The sequence below is a fragment of the Diabrotica virgifera genome, chromosome 8 (assembly GCF_917563875.1).
Source record: "Diabrotica virgifera virgifera chromosome 8, PGI_DIABVI_V3a".
NCBI lineage: Eukaryota > Metazoa > Arthropoda > Insecta > Coleoptera > Chrysomelidae > Diabrotica > Diabrotica virgifera.
The window spans coordinates 214,454,143-214,477,895 of NC_065450.1; the positions used below are offsets into that span (position 1 = coordinate 214,454,143).

Genomic DNA, 23,753 nt, shown 5'->3' on the forward strand with positions numbered 1-23,753 from the left:
GCCATGTGTGTTGCCTCTTATCAAGATTTGCCCTTATTTTGTAATGTCTCTATTATGAGGCTGTTCCAATATTTTATTGATCTGCTCTATCTGTTTTACCCTATTGGTTTAGCTTCTGGTTCAATGTTGTCGAATTCGAATAATTAACAAAAATTTTGATCGTGTGTGACCGTGCATCCTACAAAACCGTTACAATTTTACCACAGAGAAACTGGATTCTATGCTGCAGTACTGCAGAATTGATATCATCGACGATTTTGTCGAACGACTCCGCAGTATGGTGAGTGGCCGGCTTTACTGTTCATCCGTGTTATATGACCGAACTATGCTAATTGTTTTTCGTTTAGTGAGTCAAGCAATGGTTTAATTTTAAGTTTGTTTCTTATTTCTTCATTTCTGAGTATGTGTGTTCTTCTTGATCCTATCGTTCTTCTGAGGTATATCATATCTGCTGCTTATATCCTACTATGGTGTCTTCTGCTTGAAATCCTCTATGCAGATAGAGAAGCTATGCTAGATATGCCTCTATAGTTCTGAAAGAGCCATTCTTGTGAAATGGTACAAATATTTTTTTCCATATTAGATTTAGGATGTATAATAATCTTTTCTTTGCCTTTCCTCCTATATGTATATTAATTTAACATTTCTGGACTAACTGTACGCTCTCAGGAGCTTTCCCAGTTTTAATATTTCCTACTTCTTCCGTTCTTCCTCTAGTTCTTCTTGTTGTATAGCTTATATTTCCTCAGTGTTTTCCTCTGATCCGCCATTTACGTTATTTTCATTTTCTTTTGCTTTTCCTTGTTCTCCGTTCTACAGTTGATCGAAATGTTCCTCCCATCCTTTCATTATGTCCTTGTCGTCGATTAATATTGTTCCATTTTTGGTTGTCTATTATTTGTCTTAGACTTATTTCTTTATTGCTTCATAGGATTTTCTTTTTTATTTAATAGTATGTACATTCTTTCACGGTTTTTGCTGTAAATTTTAAAGAACCGCTTGAATTGACATGAAATTTAGCATACGCATAGCTAACATGTCAAAGAAAAAAAGTGATATGGTGCCGATGTGTGCTTTTCCCCTAGGGGTGAGTTTCACCCCATCACGTCCCGATATGTCCAAGATAAGTCCAAAAATGGATAAACTGATTAATTTTAAGCAACTTTTGTTTTATAGAGTTTTTTCACCAAATCAATACTTTTCGAGTTATTTGTAAGTGAATATATTCATTTTTCAACAAAATAACCACGTGTTTAGACAGTTTTTCGCAAATAACTCAAAACGTAGGCATTTTGTCGAAAAAAATATTCTTACCAAAACTATAGGCTATAAAAACTTGAAAAAAACGGTGTATATGTTATAGTCAAAGCCCGAATTTCAGGCACTCCTAGGTTTGACTAGGCAATCCCCAGGTCTAACTGACGGTCTTAGTCAAAGCCCGAAATAAATTACAGTTTCGGCCTTTGACTTGTCAAACCTAGGAGAGACTACGTTGACCAGGCAAAGGTCGAAATTTAATTTTATGAAATCGGGGTTTGACTAGTCAAACCCCGATCAGCTATTAAAATGTTGTAATTTGTTAGATTAGGTTTAGTAGAACGTCATTTTTTAATTGTAATGTTTAGTATTTTTATATTGCCGTAATTAAAATTAAAAAATTGGTGTGTATTCTCGCATGTTGAGGCATTATGGCATTTAGAGTTGCACAATACGTTAAACCTTTTACACTTACATAGTTTTGAAGAGCACTTCTTATTGCAGTGGTATTTTATAGATCCTTGTCATCCAAATTTAGACTCTTTTGTACTTATTTCTCTTAGAGACAGCTTAACGTCTGGAACATCTTTGAAATTATGAAAATTCTCTTTGCATTCTCTTATCTGATTTAAAAAAAAAAAGTGTGTTTATTGTTCCGTATTTCGTACAAACTCTATATAAACCATCAATTATTGTTTTATCTTGTATGATACCCAAAATATTTCGAGCATCTTCTTGGCACGCGTTCGAGCATGCGTTGTGCACAGACAGAAAAGATTAAAATAAATAAAGGAAATTCGATTGAAGGTCTTCGTGCCCAGGCTAACGCTATGAAACAATTAAGTGAAAAAAAATGTCCTCCAATTTCGATCGGAAAAATTGTAACAATACCTATCCCCAGCTTTGATAGAGCCATAGAGGATGCTCGAAATATTTTGAGTAGCATACAAGATAAAACAATTGACGGTTTATATAGAGTCGATACGAAACACGGAACAATAAACACACTTGTTTCAATAAATCAAATAAGAGAATGCAAAGAGAAATCTCCTAATTTCGAAGATGTTCCAGACGTTAAGCTGTCTCTGTCTCTAAGAGAAATTAGTACAAAAGATTCTAAATTGGGAGGACAAGGATTTATAAAATGATACTGCAATAAGAAATGCTCTTTCAAATTACGTAAATGTAAAAGGTCTAACGTATTGTGCAACTCTAAATGCCATAATGCGTCAACATGTGAGAATAAACACTAATTTTTTTATTTTAATTACGATAATATACAAATAATAAACATTAATATTAAAAAATGACGTTTTATTAAACCTAATCTAACAAATTACGCCATTTTAATAGCTGATTTCATAAAATTTAATTTCGACCTTTGCCTGACCAACTTAGTCTCTCCTAGGTTTGACTAGTCAAAGAACGAAATTATAATTTATTTCGGGCTTTGACTAAGACCGTCAGTCAGACCTGAGGATTGCCTAGTCAAACCTAGGAGTGCCTGAAATTCGGGCTTTGACTATAACATATATATTAGGTCTCTATACCTAGCAAAAGCAGGGTTACAGCTAATTAAAAATAGGTTCATATTCGAAAAATTCCAAATAGAATAATTCAATGTGAATTATCCAAATAATGAAGCATTCTTGGTGAAAACACATTACAACTTTTTTAAAGTGTTTAAAAAAAGCTTTATTTCTGTTTTTATAAAAAAAATTCTAGCATCAAATGTAACCAAGCTACGCTCAAAATAAAGTTGGTCCTTTTGTTTTGGCAAAAAAAAAATCAGGAATATCACCCCCCAATTAGCAACTTAAATGAAATTAATCGTTACCGCTTCACAAGTTACTTTACTTATGTTGTGTTTATAATATGATCCGTAAGTTTCATCGATCCAAAGTGCTTATTTTTGAAAAAATTTAGTTTTAAAGTAAAATTTTTAAAAATTTTAATTTTGAAAAAAATGCTTTTTTTTCAAAATAACTTAAAAATTGTTAGAGATACCAAAAATCTTAAACAATAAAAAAAGTCGGCTTTACTTTTCTGAATATTTTTTATTTTTTTGTTTTTCTGTAAGACAAAAATTGGTTAAGATTTGGTGTTTCTAAATTTGCATACATTCGTGTTAAGTGACTCGTTCAAGCCCTTTTAACTACAGCTCTTTCAAAAATAAGGACTTTGAACCGATGAAACTTACATATCATATGGTCAATATATACGCGAGTAAAAAACTTGTGAAGTGGTAACAATTAAGTTTATTTGAAATGCTAATTAGGGGGTGACTTTACCGATTTCTTACCAAAAAAAGGGAACAACTTTATTTTGAGCGTAACTTGTTTACTTTTGATGCTAATTTTTTTTTTAAAGAAAAATAAGCATTTTTTAAACACTTTAAAAAAGTTAAAAGGAGTGTTGTCCAAAAAAGTGCTTCATTTTTTGGTTATGGCACGTTAAAATATTCGATTTGGAATTTGACGAATATGAACATATTTTTCATTAGCTATAACTCTGCTTCTACTAGGTATAGTGACCTAATATGTACACCATATTTTTCACTTTTTTACGTGCTATATTTTTGATAAGAATTTTTTTCGACCAAATACTTATTTTTTGTGTTATTTGCGAAAAACCGTCTGAAAACGTGGTTATTTTGTAAAAAAAAATTAACATATTCACTTGGTGAAAAAACTTTATAGCACAAAAGTTGCTTAGAATTAGTCACTGTATCCATTTCCGGACTTATTTGGAACATATATTTTTCACCCACAAAAGGGGGTGAAACTCACCCCTAGGGCACATCGTCACAATATCACTTTTTTTCTTTGACTTCTTAGCTATGAGTATGCCAAATTTCATGTCAATCCAAGTGGTTATTTAAAATTTAGAGGTCTTGCAATATTCTACCTTTAAAGAACGTACTATAAGTACGGTTTCTTGCATTTTTTGACAATTTCTTTCAACTATTTTTCTCTGTATTTTGTATCTTTCATTATTTTGATTGTGTTTTGTCTTGTATGTATTCTTTAGATAATTTCTTCTTTACCTATAACCCGGTCTATATAGACATTTCAAATAACAAAAATTGCCGGAGAGCCAAATTTTGGTGGAGAGCTAGGGTATACCATAACAAATAAAGTTTAAAAAGTCCCCATCGATCCCATGTGTGCGTCAAAAGTTATTCGGGGTCAAAGGTCAAAATTTGAGATTTTTTGGATTTTTTTCGAAAACCTGTAACCAAAGTTGTAGATCTTAAAATTCTCTACAAAAATTGTCCTTACTATTTTTTTCCTAAGAGTTGCCATTCCTGAGATATCGCGATTCAAAGAGTCACATTATACATGATACGCACACGTTTCCACACCACCTGTAGTGTACTCGGCGCGTTTTTTTACCGTGGTTTCCCCTGTAGGCCTACTTCACTAACTGTTTTGACAATTTTAGGATAATTTAAGGAAACAATACCGGTCAAGTTCTAGATATTACCTCCCTAATAGCACACGACGTCCTTTGGACGTCCAAAATAGGTCCATTTTTGGTCCTTACGTCCATGGACTATAAACGGACGTCCTTTGGACGTCCCATGTTGGACGTCCTTCGGAAGGAATAAATATGGACGTCCTTTGGACGTCCGACGTTGGACGTCCTTCGGACGGAATAAATATGGACGTCCTTTGGACGTCCGACGTTGAACGTCCTTTGGACCTCCATACTGGACGAAATACGGACGTTTTATGAACGCTTATATATTTTATATTGGACACATTATTACGGGATCAAATAGCAAAATAATTCAATAAAATATTAACTTACGCGTTAACTTTACGTTAATGAAATACAGTCAAACCTGTCAGTAACGGCCACTAAAATGAAAGAACTATTGGCCGATATAGAAAGGTGGCCGTTATTGCCAGTTTTTGTAGTCTAGATATACAGTAAAACTTGTGTTACTGGCCACCTGATAAAATCGGCCACCTGTACTAACTGCCGGTTTAAATATTCCCCAAACCAATTATATCTGGACTACAAAAACTGGCAATACCGGTCACCTTTCTATATCGGCCAATAGCTTTTTCATTTTTAGTGGCCGTTACTGACAGGTTTTACTGTAATTGGTTTGGGGAATTTTTAAACTGACCGTTAGTACAGGTGGCCGGTGTTTGCAGGGGGCCGGTAACACAGGTTTTACTGTAGTTTAAATCGAAAAGATTAAATCTTAATTCAAAATTGTATATACAATTATTACAATTATAAACAAACTATATAGTTTAATATCCAAAACATGTTTTTGATTTTATGTAATGTAATGAAAATCTTATTTGTAAATTATTGGTTACAATGTTTAACAATAGGAAATATTCAAGAATAAATAAAATAAAAGTTTAATCCTAACAACACAAAACATTCCAGGAATATAGGTACTACCGTTCTATTCCGTGAACATCTATCTGATTAAATTATATTATGGGTGGAAAGTTACCACAAGATATTCTATGAACATAGTACAATGTCTTCCTGGAGGGGTAAAATTTTCCATTACAAGAGGCCATTTACTGTTCAATTTGCGTTCATTTTCAAATTTGCCGCGCGAGTATCTATGTAGCGTCGCGTGGTCATTGGTCATCACATTTCATTTTCATAAGATAAAAGATAACCTAAAAATTTAGTAAAAATTTTGATTGGAAAAAAATGCATCGATAAGGGGGTGTGGGAAATGGAAATTAGTGGCTTTTCTGCTGTACTGTCTGCTAGTCAAATCACACAACACTTTTTTCTATGCTGCTAGTTTTTGCTCTGGGCTCTGGCTGGATCTCTTGTTTAAACAATTTTGTAAGTATTATAAAATCCGTTTTCAATTTTCTTTATTCTTTATGAAACGAATCATTTATGCATGCATATTATTATCTGTAAATAGTACCTATTTTTTTTATTTTTAATTGTAAAGAATAGAAAAATTACCCTTCATTTTAATTTTTTTTAGAATCAGCTGAAAGTGGCCTACAAAAAAAAACCAAGAAGGAAATATATAGCCTTGTGGCTATGAAAGGCAAAAGAGAGATATAAAAAGTGTATTGGCTAGTTGGAAGAAAGTCCACATTGTCCATGCATAATAAGTTATTACTTTATCAACAAATATCAAGAAGATAGCAGGGTCACGAGCAACAACTTCATAAGTTCAAGAATATCGAGGAAATCCAGCTCCTCGATACTACTGGGCAAACTAGAAGATTGAAGAGGACAAAGCCTTTTGAACTAGTTTGAGTGATAGGTGATAGTGAAAAACGGAGCATAGTGCTTGTGTGCTGTGCCTGTGTATGTTAGAATAGTGCACGATCTTGTTAGATTAGATAAGAGACGCTATGGGGTAAGCTCTTCATTTTAAGAAACAGTAGTAATTTAGGTTAAATTAAAATTGCTCATTGGTCAGTTATGACCAGATTGTTTTTTTATGTTTGGCAAAAAGGACTTAAGTCAGAATTGCACATTGATAATGTTTTGATGATTTCTGGACCAGAAAAAAACTGTTGTAGATGTAAACTGTATGTACAGTAGAATCTACTACAGTACTGTAGAAATCATCAAAACATTATCGATGTGCAATTCTGACTTAAGCCCTTTTTCCCAAACATCAGAGAATTGTAATGTACAATAATTCTCCTATCTGCTTTTTCATGAATTTTGTAGGAGATGAAAAACCATTTTTAGGATCATCTGCTTTCACATGTAAATTTTGACATGTTTTGTAGTAAATAGATAGTTGAATTTACTACAAAACATGTCAAAAAATATATGAAAACAGGAGGTGACTATAAAAAAAGTTTTTAGTCTCTCTTACAAAACTCATGAAAAAACAAATCGGAGGTATGTCACATCAGTGACTATATCCAGGGAATGTCTAAAAAATATACTTTGATGTCCCAAGAACCAAATATAACCTACAGTCCATCTAATTTACTTACTGTTGCACGTCATTATCTACGCCAGAGATCTAAGTTGACATAGTTGCCAAAGTATAAAAAGATCCTGAATCCATTTTAAATCAAATATATCACATAATTATTGTAAACGTGGATTATACAACAAAACAAATTAATATTCAATGTAAATAAGTAAAAACTTAAGAAATAGAGAACAAGAATTAAGTTATAATCTTTTAAGATTTGCAGTGCAAGAGTTTTTGCACTGCATTGTTAATAATTAAAAAACGGCTCCGAACTCTTGGCAAACAGCTGGTAGGTTTCTTTGTATAAGTTTGTCTACAATAACAACTAAAAAAGTTGTCAGATACCTCGATTATTCCAAGTCGTTATAAAATTAGGTGAAATTTATATTTTTATAGTAGAGGATCTTTTTATAGTAAAGTAAATAATAAAAACAGTAAATATAATAAATAAAACAGATACTTATAGTAAAGAATATAAACAAATATGAAGTGTCATCACCGTAACTGTCAAATAAATGTTACCAATTTATTCTAAAATGTCACCTTCGTTCGATTACAGTTACAGTGTGATCCGAACAAATCTGCTTCATAAAAACGCTTTATAATCCATTTATACAAATTAAATGAAACATATTATTGTGTATTTCTTTAGGTTAACATTAATAGAAATCTTCAAATATTATTTCTACGCGTATATAATAAAATATGTCTAGTGGCTGTAATTCCATTGTACTCGGCAAAGTGATTCTAAAAAAGAACACACCTACCGCCTAAATATTTCAGTTAAAATAAATAACAGTTAGTAAATTAGACGAAGTATGTAGATATATACAGGGTGTAACAAAAATACAGGTCATAAATTTAATCACATATTCTGGGACCAAAAATAGTTTGATTGGACCTAACTTACCTTAGTACAAATGTGCACACAAGAAAAGTTACAGCCCTTTGAAGTTATATATATATAATAGCACTAAGGGCCTTAGAGGCCCATGGCTTGAAAAGTTTGTTTTTTTCTTCATTTTCACGTTTCTTTATGTACTGAGATCTTCTCTGGCTTGATATGTGATTTTTCTCCATTCCTTCCTGTTATTCATTTTTCTTTTCTGACCCTGTAGCACCATTCTTTCCAAATCTTTTTCGACCTCTTGCTTCCATCTATTTTTCGGCCTTCCTCTTCTCTTTCTTGAAGCTGTAGTGTAGTTTAGTACCATTTTTGGAGTCCTCGTGTTTGGCATCCTTTCAATGTGACCTCGCCATCTAAGTCTCTGTGCCTTTATCACTCATTTGAAGTTACAAGATGAAGTGATTTTTTCCAATATATCGAAAACTATTAGAGATTTTTTATTGAAAATGGACATGTGGCATTATTATGGCAGCAGTATCTTACGAAAAAACTATAGTAAAATTTGGACACCCCATAAAAATATTTTGGGGGTTTTGTTCCTTTAAACCCCCCCAAACTTTTGTGCACGTTTCAATTTAATTATTATTGTAGTACCATTTAAACACAACGTTTTAAAAACTTTTTTGCCTCTTATTGCTTTTTCGAAAAGTCAATTTTTATCGAAATATTTTGAATATTTGTCAAATCCACCACATATTTGTATATGGTTAAGTACAATTATGGAGACTTGGTAATAATATGCAGACTTATTTATGCTTTACATTTTTAGGTATATTTTGAACCATATTAAAAAAGAAGCCAGATCTCGATAAAATGTGCCTTATCGAAAAAATACAAAGAGGCAAAAAAGTTTTAAAAACATTCTGTTTAACTAATGGTACCTCAGTAATAGTTTAGTTTAATTGGAACGTACACAAACATTTGGGGGGTTTAAAGGAACAAAACCCCCATAAAATTTTTATGTAGACATGTTAAAAAAGAAGTCGCAACTCGATAAAAACTGCCTTATCTGAAAAATACTAAGAAACAAAAATATTGAATTTAACTAATGGTACCACAATAATAAAATTGAATTGGAACGTACACAAAAGTTTGGGAGGATCTAAGGGATCAAGACCCCCATAAAAATTTTATGGGGTGCACAAATTTCACCATAATTTTTCTTTAAGATATTCCTGCCATAATACTGCCACATGTCCATTTTCAATAAAAAATCGCTAATAGTTTTCGATATAATCGAAAAAATCGATTTTCATTTTGTAATTTCAAAGGGCTGTAACTTTTTTTATGTGCATATTTGTACTAAGGTAAGTTAGGTTCATTCGAACTATTTTTGGTCCCAGAATATGTGATTTAATTTATGACGTGTATTTTTATTACACCCTGTATATACAACCGATTACGCACCACCTTAAAAAGTGGGCATTTTTGATGTCTCGAATTTCCTAAACCTGTTGTTGCATCTAAGTGATTTTTTTATAATATTCTAGCCTAGGCTATAGGTTAAGTACCTCCTTATGCTTGTCATGCACGGGGAGCTATACTGTAATATATATTATATCACATCGCACTCTATAGTAATGAGTGAGCCTGCACATACGGAACCATTTGTTTCCTGTCTGCAGGCTCACTCATTACTATAGAGAGCGATATGATATGTACATATATTACAGCATAGCTCCCTGTGCATGACAAGCTTAAGGAGGTAACCTATAGCCTAGGCTATAATATTATAAAAAAATCACTTAGATGAAACAACAGGTTTAGGAAATACGAGACATCAAAAATACCCCATATTTAAGGTGGTGCGTTAATTTCTTGGAGAAGTGTATTGTAATTTAATGTAAATAATGTAATATCCAATAATTGTAATTTAATATAAGATGTAATATAAGTTCCTTAAAAAATATATTTTTTATTTCCCACGACATTAGATGGATGTTCGGCAGCAAGACATTGGACCAAACTGGGACGTCCTATGAAGGCCAATTGACGTCCACCGAACGTCCCTTCGGATGTTAAGTGGACCTCCATTGGGCGTTTGGCAACGTGGCATTTGGACCAAAATTGGACGTCCTGTTAAGGTCCAATTCACGTCCCCTAGAACATCCGGTTAAGGTCCAATTTACTTCCGATTAAGGTCCAATTTACGTCCGATTAAGGTCCCATTTACGTCCGATTAAGGTCCAATTTACGTCCTATTAAGGTCCAATTTACGTCCGATAAGGTCCAATTTACGTCCGATTAAGGTCCAATTTACGTCCGATTAAGGTCCCATTTACGTCAGATTAAGGTCCAATTTACGTCCGATTAAGGTCCAATTTACGTCCTATTAAGGTCCAATTTACGTCCGGTTAAGGTCCAATTTATGTCCGATTAAGGTCCCATTTACGTCCCATTAAGGTCCAATTTACGTCCTATTAAGGTCCAATTTACGTCCGATTAAGGTCCAATTTACGTCCGATTAAGGTCCAATTTATGTCCGATTAAGGTCCAATTTACGTCCGATTAAGGTCCAATTTATGTCCGATTAAGGTCCAATTTACGTCCGATTAAGGTCCAATTTACGTCCCCTAGGACGTCCGATCAAGGTCCAAATTACGTCCGATTAAGGTCCAATATACGTCCCCTCGGACCTTAGATGGACGTCCAATGGACGTTCGGTAGCGCGACATTTGGACCAAAATAGGACGTATAAAGGACGTTCCTCGGACGAAAACGGACGTCCAATGGACGTCCCTAAAGTCCGTGAAGGACGTCCAATGGACGTCCATTGGACGTCCTTGTGCTATTAGGGCTTATTATTGATATTGATTATTGACATTGCTATTGATTATTAGGTTAACTATTGTTTTGATTTCTTTGGATATTTTAATCAGATTCATATTCTTGAAAGTCTACTTCAACAGCCAAGTCTTCTTCGATTTCATCTTCTTCCTCTTCCTCTTCCTCTTGCTGGATGTTCAAAAATTGTTCAAATGTGACTGAGTCATTGGTCTCTCATTAAAATGGTTTAGATTTAAAGGTTCTAGGTCGAACAGCTGTCATGATGCAGTGGCTAATATTCGTACAAACTAATTTTAGATGATCTAAATTATTACGCTTGTTTTTTAAGATGACTTGTTCCAAAAAATATGACAATGATTCGGGAATATCGTTATTTATATCCTCGAACATTCTACCTGATGGGGGGTACATAGTATTATCGAAAACACAAGATTCTTCACGAACGATTGCTGCTGCGGCTTTCAAAGTTTTTAACCGCTTGTCTTTTTTATCCAAGTCTTTTTTATCAGACCAGACTTGACTTAAAATATCTTGGTAATTGGCAATAAAACAAATAAATGTTAATTTTCCAGGCTTTTCTGTAATAATAATTCTACTACCATACTTCAATTTCAATCGTATTTTTATAGTTCTGTCATCTAAAACTACATCTTGACAAACATTCCTTAATTCATCCAACGAAAACTGGCAATCATCACTCGTTTCTATGAATTGAAACATTTTCTCCATCGCAGAGTTTACAGTTTCATCTTGTGGACGGCCAATTTTACGACCAGTATTAGGTTTTAAGAAAGATTTGTAACAACTGTCATGGTATTTTGCATCAGCAGCGACTAAATCATACTCAAAATTAATACGTTCAAGAACAGCCTTCGAAACATCATCAGAACGATCTTTAGCTAATTTCAACAGGGATTCTTTGAATTTTAGTGTAGTCACGTTACGAATTATTTTTCGAAGATGCTGTGCTTTCTTTATCTCAGATTCTTCATTGGCTTCATTCCCACAAAATAAACAGTATTTTTTGAAACAAAAATGTGATTTACTTACTCGCGTTCTAGTATGAGGTGGACTTACTTTTGAAGTACTAGCCTGTTCCTCCTCACGTTGTCTTTTCACTGCAGCGATTGAAGTTTTCCGAATGTATGATTTTCTGCAATTCACGTGTATTGTAACGGATTTTTGAGTTCTTAAATACTCAATAAACTCATCACCTCTCTCGACACCAGCCTCGATTAAATTTGGCATTCCACGATCAACCACAACTGTTTTAGTTTCACTTAAAAGTTTATTGCAAATAAAGCAAAACTGAGACATTTTTAAAACTATAAAATTGTACAAATAACGGTAACGGTACTAAATGGTAGACGCTTGTAATAAGTACTTATATTCACTTGAACTGAACCTTTAGCACTAAAAGAAACAGATAATATTATGAACCAGACCTACTGACAATACTGTAGCCATTGCCTATAATAGACAATCTGTTCTTTTTTAAACAATGGTATAGCCAAATGTTTTTCAAGGCCACGTGGATAGAGGAAATTCAGTTTGGGACTGATTACCTTTTGAAGAAATATTTTCAGAATAGTATAATATACTATATAAAAGAGACACAAATAGGCATTTATACTTGTCTTAAGGGCCACATATATACGTGGCTTATATGTGCATATAATGTATAAAGTAACTTTTAAAATCGCGATATCTCAGGAATGGTAACACTTAGGAAAAAATTGTAAGGACAATTCTTGTAGAGAATGTTAAGATCTACAACTTTGGTTTGAGGTTTTTTTTTTGATAAAACTTACCGTTTTCGAAAAAATCCAAAAAATCTCAAATTTTGACCTTTGACCCCGAATAACTTTTGACGCACACATGGGATCGATGGGGACTTTTTAAACTTTATTTGTTATGGTATACCCTAGCTCTCCACCAAAATTTGGCTCTCCGGCAATTTTTGTTATTTGCCAAGCATTTTGATGTCTAAGTTGACCGGATTACTACTTCTGCCAAGTATGAAAAGGATACGTTGAATAGTTTTAAAATAGTGAGCAAAAATAGTTTTTAAATTTTTAAACAAAACACCCTGTAACTCAGTAAGGAGCCATATTTTATTTAAGCGATTGTCGATTGTGGTTAAATCTTAATATTTTGATGTCTTCTGTCACCCATTGGCTAATGTCCAATTAATTATGGGACACCCTGTATATTAGCAAGTTTTCGTTTTCCAATATCGTGATTCCCTTCCTTTTCTTTTTGTTTCTGTTATAGCTACGACTTCAATATTCTTATTTTCTATTTCTTTCCTCATTTCTATTTCATTCCTGTTTATGGCTTTTATTTCATATTGCCATTTTTAAAGGCCATCTCCTGGTTGTCTTATGTTGTCCTTTAAATGTAGTTTCTTTCTGTGTATGTTATCAGCTTTATATTCAGTCATGTCCTTATTCGTTGCTATTTCTATTTCCTGTTCTGTCCACGTATTTTCTTTCACTTGATTTTTGAACTGGCTGGACATTTCATTGTTTGTAGCTTTTTCTAGCATGTTTGTTTTTTGGTTCCAATTCCATATTGTGTATTTTATATTTATGAATCCGTAAGTAACCGATTTTGTTCTTTCCCATTTACCCTTTCCTTTGTAGCTATGTTATTAAGTTTTCTTTGTATTTTGATCTCTTTTAGTGTCATTGTTATTCATATCTTGCTAATTTACCTTTGGCTTTAAATACTTTTAATTTCTCGTCGAATTTGTATTTTTTTATAGTACATACAAAGTAATTTATAAATTTGTATAATACATTGGCGGGCAAAAAAGTTAGGGCACTTGATGTTACACTTTTGATGTCTCAAAATTTCATTTGCATATCTCAACCTTTATTTAGAGCATTTAGATTTAGAGCAACAAATAAACTGTCACTTTGTAAGAAAAAAGTCAACATCCCGTATCTCGGAAACGAAGCATTTGTGGACATATCTTTATAAAGCAAACAGTCATTATTTTTTCATGCAGAATTACCCCATAAAGTTTGTCGCACTTATTAAGAAACACCCTGTATTGATGAAGAACATGGCTAGTTGTTAAAGTACCTAACGTTTTTATTATCCAACATATGCAAATGAATAAAAAAAGAAAATGTTAAGAAAGTCTCAGGCTACAATTGAGTTTTAATTTCAATATTTTACCTATGCTATAATACTCCACAGAATGTTCCGAACTTTAAGGAAAAAACACAGTATGATTCTTACACCCGGTATAAAATGACATTTACCTGTCTAGCAACAATATTAATACATTGAGATTCTTAAATAATAAAGCTATAAGATACTAAAAAAGTCACTCAAATCGGACAACAGGTCGATTTTTATTTTTAAGTTATGATATTGTGGCATATATGGTATACTAGTGACGTCATCCGTCTGGGCGTGATGACGTAATCGATGATTTTTTTAAATAAGAATAGGGGTCGTGTGGTAGCTCATTTAAAAGGTTCTTCAATTCTCTATTCAGTAATTTAAACATTTACATAATTATTTATACAGGATGTCCTTCTACTTCTTTTTTTGTCAAATACAGTAAAACCTCGATATAACGGACTAATTGGGGGAACATGGTGTCCGTTAAAGCCGAAAGTCCGGTATATAAAATAGGTTTAAAATAAATCAGACTATTTAGAAATGTGTCCTCATTATGCTATAATAAAAAGTTTATTGAAATTATTTGTAAAATATAGCGTTTGGGAACCACGGGGACCCCGTTGTTATGCAATGTATCTTGGTATGGACAGGGTTAAGTATGTATACTATTAATAGGACGTTTTTAATTTTTTAACATTTGACCGGATTTTTGGTCCATTATATCCGAAGTCCGTTAAATAGAGGTCCGTTATATCGAGGTTTTACTGTAATTTAATTAATTAAAAATTTTTTGGAGACCCTGTATAAATAATTATGTAAATGTTTATATTACTGAATAGAGAATTGAAGAACCTTTCAAATGAGCTAGCACACGACCCCTACTCTCATTTAAAAAAATCATCGATTACGTCATCACGTCCAGATGGATGACGTCACTAGTATACCATATATGCCACAATATCATAACTTAAAAATAAAAATCGACCTGTTTCGTGATTTTTCCTTAAAGTCGCCGGTTTACGAAATAACGAATTTATTCCTTTCATTTGCACCATACTGTCGGTGGAAAATAGTGTCGCGCACGCTTGATTAGCAATTAAAAAACAAAGGAGATTTCATCAATAGAAGTTTAAAGAATATCTACCTGCCTTGGCAACATTCAAATTTTCAGTTTTTCACATAGTTTTTGAGGGTTAAAAATGGCCGATTTCGCATTTTTTCAATTTTTAATCGCTGATATGTTAAAAACTATCATTTTTAGAGAAAAGTTACCAAAGACCTTTTCTGTTTGGAATGATCCAAAAAACCTAAAAAAAACTTTTTTCCATGCAAAAAAAATAATTTTAGGAAAAAAAACAAAAAAATACGTTTAAAAAATTTTTGACCACCTTTTGGTCCTGGCAACATGCAAATTTGTTAAAAGGAGTCCTTTTTGAGTAAGACTGTGCAAAAAATCCGAATTAGAATATTTTTCCTAGCGGATTCGCAGTGGCTTTCTGGACTATATGGTCCTATCTGTGCCTCAACTTTTACCAAGTAACTTTTTTTCGTATCTCTTTTGTATTGTATCTCTGTCTCGTACTATTGCCCTACCCTGTATACTAAGTAATATATATACTAAAGCAGATAACGTTTTTTTTTTGTTTTGCTTGGTTTTAATTTAACACTAATTATTCCAAAATAAAAACAGATGATTTGTTAAATCTGTATGAACCGTGCATTTACACTCATTATCAAAAATAACCCGTGCATGTTAAGTCAATCACTATCTTGGCCTAACATGACCTATAACATGCATTTTTTAATTGGTTAAACAAGTGGAGCTTTTTAAACGAGTTAAACACTTCAGCTGCCAATTTTTATATTGTAAAACAAACAAGAATGAAAAACCGCTTAAACGCCGTAAAGAAATAATAAATATTATTGCAGATTTATCTTTTATCTTCCGTAAATTGAATGCTGCATCATATTTATAGAAAAACACATAAAAATTAAATTGAATTAAATACAGAGTGTATTTTATAGCACGTATATTAGTTTCAATTTATTATACTAAATAAAAATATACATTTTTATGTGACAGCCTTATCTCAAAAGTTGAAAGTTATTAATATGTATAAATAAATATCCTGATATTGAAAGAATGTTTTAATTGATTAAAACACTTATAGCTAATTATTCAATAAAATGTAGTCAAGTGCTGTTAGAGACAAGGCGAAAACGGCGGGTTCGTTGGAAAAAATATTCCTACGAGATTTTTTTGTATAATCACCTTCGTGAGACATTCCAGAATAAGGTTCAATAAGTCGCCCACGTGAAAAGTGGTCCAAATTTTTTTAAATCAAATTTCAAAAATCGTTATTATCGGCCTAGACATTTTTTTAGGTTTTTTGGACCATTCTGGACAAAAAAGGTCTCTTGTAATCTTTCTCTAAAGTTGATCGTTTTTGAGTTATAAGCCATTTAAAATTTGAAAAACGCGAATATGGCCACTTTTAAGACTTATTAACTCGGTTAAAAATCCAGATTTAGCCCCCTATAAGGGGAAAATTCATTCATCCCAGATACCTAGGGTATCAGAAGGATTGAGCTCTGGTGGGATTCTTTCCGTGTTATCGAGCCCTAGGTGACTTGGTACGCCGGAGTATCTCCCAAAAATTTTCGCACGCATCTGGAGGTCGATAGTAGCACAGCTTTCTGCATAGTCTGGTAAAGATGTTCATTTAGACCCAGCTTTTTGATGTTTTCTATGAGGTTCTTTGGAATGACTCCAGTAGTAGAATACTTTATATATTTTCAATATATCGATAAGCCATGCATGCGGCACTAAATCAAACGTTTTCTTGTAGTCAATGAAAGCAGTAAAGAAATTTCGTTTTTTGATATATGCCTGGTTAGAAATGACCGAGTCGATAATAAGCTGTTCTTTACAGCCCATGGAACCCTTAGCGCATCCTTTCTGTTGAGGCTCTATGATATTGTTTAGAGTTAGAGAACAGTGTTGGTAGATACGCCGAGCTACACAGGATGTGACCAATTTGTGCAATGTAGGTAGACAAGTAATTGGGCGGTACTTGGTTGGATCTTGGGTGTTATTTTGATCCTTCGGTATTAGATAAGTGGTCCCTTTAGTAAGGAATTATGGTAGTTCCTGCGGATCAAAAATAACATAATTAATTAAAATTGACAATCGCTCATGAACACACCAAAACTTCTTTTTTTTAGAAGTTTTGGACTCCGTCCGGGCCAGGAGATTTCCAGTTGTGAAGCTCTTTGATAGTATTCGAGACTTCTTCAGTGGTGAAAGGTTCGTAAGTAATATTATTGTAACGTTGACAGTTGTTCGTCGTGTCTTCAATCCATCCAGCATTGTTGTTATGAGTAGCTGGCGTTGAAAGTTGGTTTCCCCAAAACTCATGAATTTCTTCTTGACTTGGGTATACTTTATTTTCATTTTCCACAGTGGAGTTAAGTTTCCTATAAAACGCCTTCTCTGAATGCTCAAAGAGTATGTTGTCGTATTTTCGGTTATTACTGGCTTTGTATCTCCTTAGACGGCCTGAATAAACGGAGAGTTTTTGTTTTAATGTGTCCAAGCAATGCTCAGCTGTGTTGTTTTCTGGATCATGCTGTGAGTGTCTCGGAGTATTTCGCATTATTTCTTCAGCTCTTCTAATTAATTTTCTACTCGTTGTTCCTCGAATATATTCCGTTATTTGACCAATATCCCTTCGCAACTATTCAATTTTTCTTTGCAGCCGTTTTTCCCAAGGTGCAATTATGTCACCAGTCCTTCCGTTATTAATACCCCGTCGTGTTCTGATCTTAACGCCCATTACATTAGCAATAAATGTTGCTGCACAGTAGATCAACATATGCAAATACTCCAATGTTTAAGCTTCTACGACATAATTGGGTAGGACTTCAGTGTTCATAATTTGTAACAGCGTACTAGAAGAGTTTATTCTTGGTAGCGGTGGTCTGCTAAGTGGGTTTGTTCGGTTAAAAATCATTATTATGAAAGTCAGAAAGTGACTAAATCAAAGTTTAAAGCCTCCCCTACATGATCCTGAAGAAATGTGTGTCAGTAATTTATTACTAAGCTGTTATTTTTAATTATTAACAATGAGCGGTAAGATCGTATTGACGTGGCTGTAAATGTGAGTGCGAGTAAGATGCACCATTGACTGCCGGAATAGCATCTATCTCGCATTCACCATTGATGGCCGCTTAATATGTGAATAGCGCTCATTATTATTACTTAAAAATAACAGCTTAGTAATAAAATAATGACAAAAATTTCTTTCAAAGATCTTTCAATTTACGTACCTACGTATGCACCAATGCAAATAAAGTTTGAAAAAAAATATATTGTTTTTAGTAAATATATTTATTATAATTTTTGTGTCGTTGGATTTGTCTTCGTTGGGAATAGGATAATTAGTATTAAAATATGATGAAAAGGAAATTAAAAATTTGTGTAGAAAATCTGGTGTTTTTTAGATTTTCTACGATTCATCAAGGGAAAAGTAATTGCGAAGAGGCTACAGTTCATAAAAAATGACGTATTAACCTTATTTTTAATTTTTGATATTATTTTAAGTATTAAAATTAGTTTAATATTTAAATAAAAATACAATTATTAAACTGTTATATAAAATATATTTATTTCGTTGAAATCATAATAATAGAAGTATAACTTTTCTTGTAGTAGCGTATTATTGTTTGATTGTCAACTTCATAGATTCGTGATAATGATGCAAAACTTCTTCTTAAAATCCCTAATCCAAAATAGGCACTAATTCGTGAAATATACTGTACGTCACGACTAAAAGAAGATCTGGGAAGATTCATATATAAATAAAGCGTGCTCCAAATATACATAATTTCTGGAAGTCTCATTATTCATTGCATCATTAATCATCGTTTAAATAATCAAACAATAAAGTATACCTCGAATTCTATTAGGAATTTCCACGCCCGCCCATGTGTACTATGTACTGTTGAATCTGATCATGTCATTGTTTTGTTAATGTTAACATACCAAAGTGCTGTTGTCTATTTCTTTTTTCTTTAACCTGATTATATAAACACATTATTACTCACTTCAGAATTGAAATCCCAGAATTTATTTTTAATTAGAATGTCCAACAATGAATTGACAAGATTGAACCGAATTGAAGATATTGAGTAAAATGCCGAAAAGTATATTTATATTTTTTATATTTATTTTTATTTATTTAACATAACTTTTCTACAATTATTAATGTACAAGCCCCTATTGATAATAAAATGGAATCCATATTTTGAATGATTCATTCTCTAGGTGCCCTGCAGATGTACCTCTACCATATTGGCTCTTAACAAAGGGGAGTTCGTTAAGGGGGGCCCGAAAAAAATATATCCTTAAAAATACTCCAAATTGTCAGATTAAGATAAGTTAGGTATAGTATTAGTCCAGAGAAATAAGATTTTTCTCGTGACACATCCCCCTCCAAGCCGAAACCAATATATTAACCTATATGTTTCCTGCAGCCGATTTTGATGCATAGTTACAAACAAATGAAGATCAAAAAACGCTCAATTTTCGCTTTTTTCGTCTATTACCAAAAAGTTAAGCACTTTAAACAAATTTAAGAATAAGAAACTCATAAATCGTATAAAAAACTTCAATATGGCGTTCGCTGAATATGTCCATCCTTATTGGTTGCTTAGAAAATTGCAAAATAAATCATAAATTTTGAGTTTTTCAAAATATTCATAACTTATATAAAAATTAACTTAGAACCTTCTTATTACACGGAATGCTGATACTTCTTGTACTTAAATTATATTTTAAATTTCAAAGCAATTGGTCAAATAGTTTAAAAGTTATTTAATTTGTTTATCCCAAATTCATTTTTTTTGCAACACTACAAGTCAGAAAATTATGAGGCTACAATCATACTTCGGACAGTTTATGAAAGAAGAACATTTATACTATTACCATTATTAAAAATAAATGACAAAAAATAATTTTAAACAGTGTAAAATTATTTTGAAAAAACATGTCGATTTTTTGCTTACTTATAAACAATTAGAATAACTTTTTAACCGTTACCTGTAGAAAAATTATTTTTTCATATTTAGAAAGACTGAATTTTTATACACATTTAAAAAGAAAAACAACTATTCTAGGACAATTAGGGACAAAGTTAGCCCCCCCCCATTTATTTAATTCACATGTTTTTGCAAAATAATTTTGCAATATTTATAATTATTTTTTGTAATTTTTTTTAATTAAATTAATACTGTAAATTTCCTTCTTCCATAAACTATCCAAAGTATTACTGTAGCTTCATCATTTTCTGACTTACAGTGTTGCAAAAAAAATAAATTTGGGATAAACAAATTAAATAACTTTTAAACTATTTGACCAATTTCTTCGAAATTTAGGGTATGAATTAAACACCATAAGTCTCAGCATTCCGTGTAATAAGAAGGTTCTAAGTTAATTTTTACATAAGTTATAAATATTTATAAAAACTCAAAATTTATGATTTATTTTGCATTTTTCTAAGCAACCAATAAGGATAGACATATTAAGCAAACGCCATATTGAAGTTTTTTATACCGTTTATAAGTTTCTTACTCTCAAATTTGTTTAAAATGACTATTTTCTTAGTTATAGACGAAAAAAGCGAAAATTTCCCGTTTTTTGATCTTCATTTGTTTATAACTATGTATATCATCAAAATCGGCTGCAGGAAATATATAGGTTATTATTATAGATGTCCATATTACTCAAAAAATTTGGTTTCGGCCTGAAGGGGGTTGTGTCGCCAACAGGCTATTTTTTTTCCTTATTTCTCTGAACTATATTTTTACTACAAAAGCGACATTACGTAGGTCAAAATTTTTGACGTAAGAGAACTGTCAAAACATTAGAATATGACTTTTCATTATTGTCATGTTTATTATAAACATGGCAATAATGAAAAGTCACATTCTAATGTTTTGACAGTTCTCTTATGTCAAAAATTTTGACCTACGTAATATCGCTTTTGTAGTAAAAATACTATACATGCAAAAGAGTGTATATTTCAAAAACCTGACGATTTGAGCGGGGCGTAAAGAAATGGGCGAGTTAAAAAGTTTCACAAAAAAAAGAATGTGTGTGTACTTTGTACGCACGTAAGAAGTTATACTTCTATTATATGATTATATAATTATAAACGAAATTAATATACTTTTTATTTATATTTTATTTAAATATAAAACTAATTTATACTTACTACTTCTCAAACATTTTTATTAAAACAGTGCCAAAAATTAAAATAATAAAAGAATAAAACACACACAAACACATTAAAAATGCCACAAATGATTTCTGAACATTAATTGTCGGAAATTTTTTTAACTAAATACGTATTTTCTGAAAATAAAATTATATAATGAATATACTTACAATCATAAAATGTATAAAAAAATAAAAAAATAAAAGTTTCTATTGGGATTTGAACCAACTTACCAGCGCGGCTGGTATTGGCGTTGTATTGGGGTTCACTCGCATTTTACGCTTCGCCACGGAGACAGTGTGTCATTATGTGCGAAGATCGACTAACTAAACGGATTAAACTTTTGACATTTTTGCATTATGTAAATCAAATTATTTTGATTTTGAATTGAAATGATTTAGAATTGAAAAAATACAACAAAACATAGAGTAAGAAAACAATATATTAGGTGAATATTGATAGAAATTTTGATGGTAATCAAATTATGTAAATAAAAGTATTACATACTATGTATTTTGGTAGGTACCTATGATACATTTACAATTATTACGTACCTGTTGCTTTAAAAACTATTTAAAAATCACTACAATTATAAACTTTTTTGTTTTGCCATATTGGATAATTTTTGTCATGTCATTTGAACATCCAATCAGAACAAAGTTGTAATGCGACTGCGCCGGGATCAAAGGTTTTAATCCTATTAAAATTCACCCTCTATCGCGCGTAAAGAAGTATAACTTCAAAAAGCGAATAATTCGCGAAATGAACGTTAGATCGAAAAACTAAAAAATACGTGTTTAATATTTTTCAAAAATCTATCGAGTGGTGGGGTGGGCGGTTACTTTAAAATCTTAAATAGGAGACCCAAATTTGTATTCCAGATTTGGATTCTTTACGTCAAAATAAGCAACTTTTATTCGAAACATTTTTTCGAATTATGGATAGATGGCGCTATAATCTGAAAAAACGATTGTTGGAAATGGAAAATTAAATTAAAAAATTGCAAGCGCCCACTAAAATGAAAAACGTTACTTAACTTTTTTTGGTTTTAGGACCTACTCTTCACAACCCAATAGGTCCTCAAAGAGATCGAGTGACTGCACATTTAGCATACTTTGCTTCCCTACTATAAAAAATTGACTAATTCTAAGCAACTTTCGCTGTATAGAGTTTTTTAACTAAGTCAATACTTTCCGAATTATTTGTAATTGAAATTTTTTTTTCGACAAAAAAAACCACGTTGGCAGGCGGTTTTCCGCAAATAACTCAAAAAGTATTTTATCGAAAAAATATTCTTAGCAAAAATTTAGCATATAAAAAAAAGAAAAAAATGTGTATTCGTGAAGTCTATAGATCCAGCAAAAGCAAATTTGTAACTCATGAAAAATACGTTCTTATTCGTCCAATTTCAAATCGAATAATTCAACATGAAATAACCAAAAAATGAAGCCTTTTTCGGGAAAAATCCATTAAAACTTTTTTAAAGGGTTTAAAAAAGCTTTATTTTTTACAAAAGTTTCTAAACATTAAAACTAAGCGATATACGCTCAAAATAATGTTATTTTAATAAAAAAAAAAAATCGTGAAAATCTCCCCCCATTTAGCAGCCCAAATAAAATTAATCGTTACCGCTTCACAAGTTGCTTTACTTATGTATTTTTTATATGATCTGTAAGTCACCGATTCAAAGTGCTTATTTTTAAAAGGGTTATAGTTGAAAGGGCTTGAACGAGTCACTAATCACGAGTGTTTGCAAACTTTGAATATCCATATCTTAACCAATTTTTGTTTTACATTAAAACAAAAAAACAAACCCTAATTTTTTGACTCTTGTATTTTTTGTATCACTAATTGGTCTGGATCCCGCATATGAAAAAAAAGTTGATTAATAGCAAGCTGAAAATTTGTTAATAGCTTAAGGGTGTCTAGTCGGATAAACTTTGATATATGGGAACACTGGAACAGAGGCAGTTTTAATTGTGGAACAGGTTAAAAATTTGGAACGGTCAGACCACGAAAACGGCACATTTATTTTGTCCGACAGAACAGACTTAAACTCTCCGAACAGAGATTAAACTCTCATGCAAAAATCAGACTGCTATTTATACCCTGTCATAATTCCTGTCATTTGACATATTCTACATGTTCCACTCATTAAAACGCTCATTTGGTGATAAATAGCAGTCTGATTTTTGCATGAGAGTTTAATCTCTGTTCGGAGAGTTTAAGTCTGTTCTGTCGGACAAAATACATGTGCCGTTTTCGTGGTCTGACCGTTCCAAATTTTTAACCAGTTCCACAATTAAAACTTCCCCTGTTCCAGTGTTCCCATATATCAAAGTTTGTCCGACTAGACACCCTTAAGCTATTAACAAATTTTCAGCTTGCTATTAATCAACTTTTTTTCATACGCGGGATCCAGACCTATAATACTTTTTAAGTT

General features: G+C 32.1%; 1 long non-coding RNA gene across 1 annotated transcript; it reads left to right on the top strand.

The window, feature by feature from the left end:
- Positions 1–4,575: 4,575 nt before the first annotated feature.
- Positions 4,576–9,248, top strand: LOC126889499 (uncharacterized). Its single transcript, XR_007700049.1, has 2 exons — positions 4,576–6,087; positions 6,239–9,248. It is a non-coding gene; the product is annotated as an uncharacterized LOC126889499 (long non-coding RNA).
- The last annotated feature ends 14,505 nt before the right edge of the window (positions 9,249–23,753 follow it).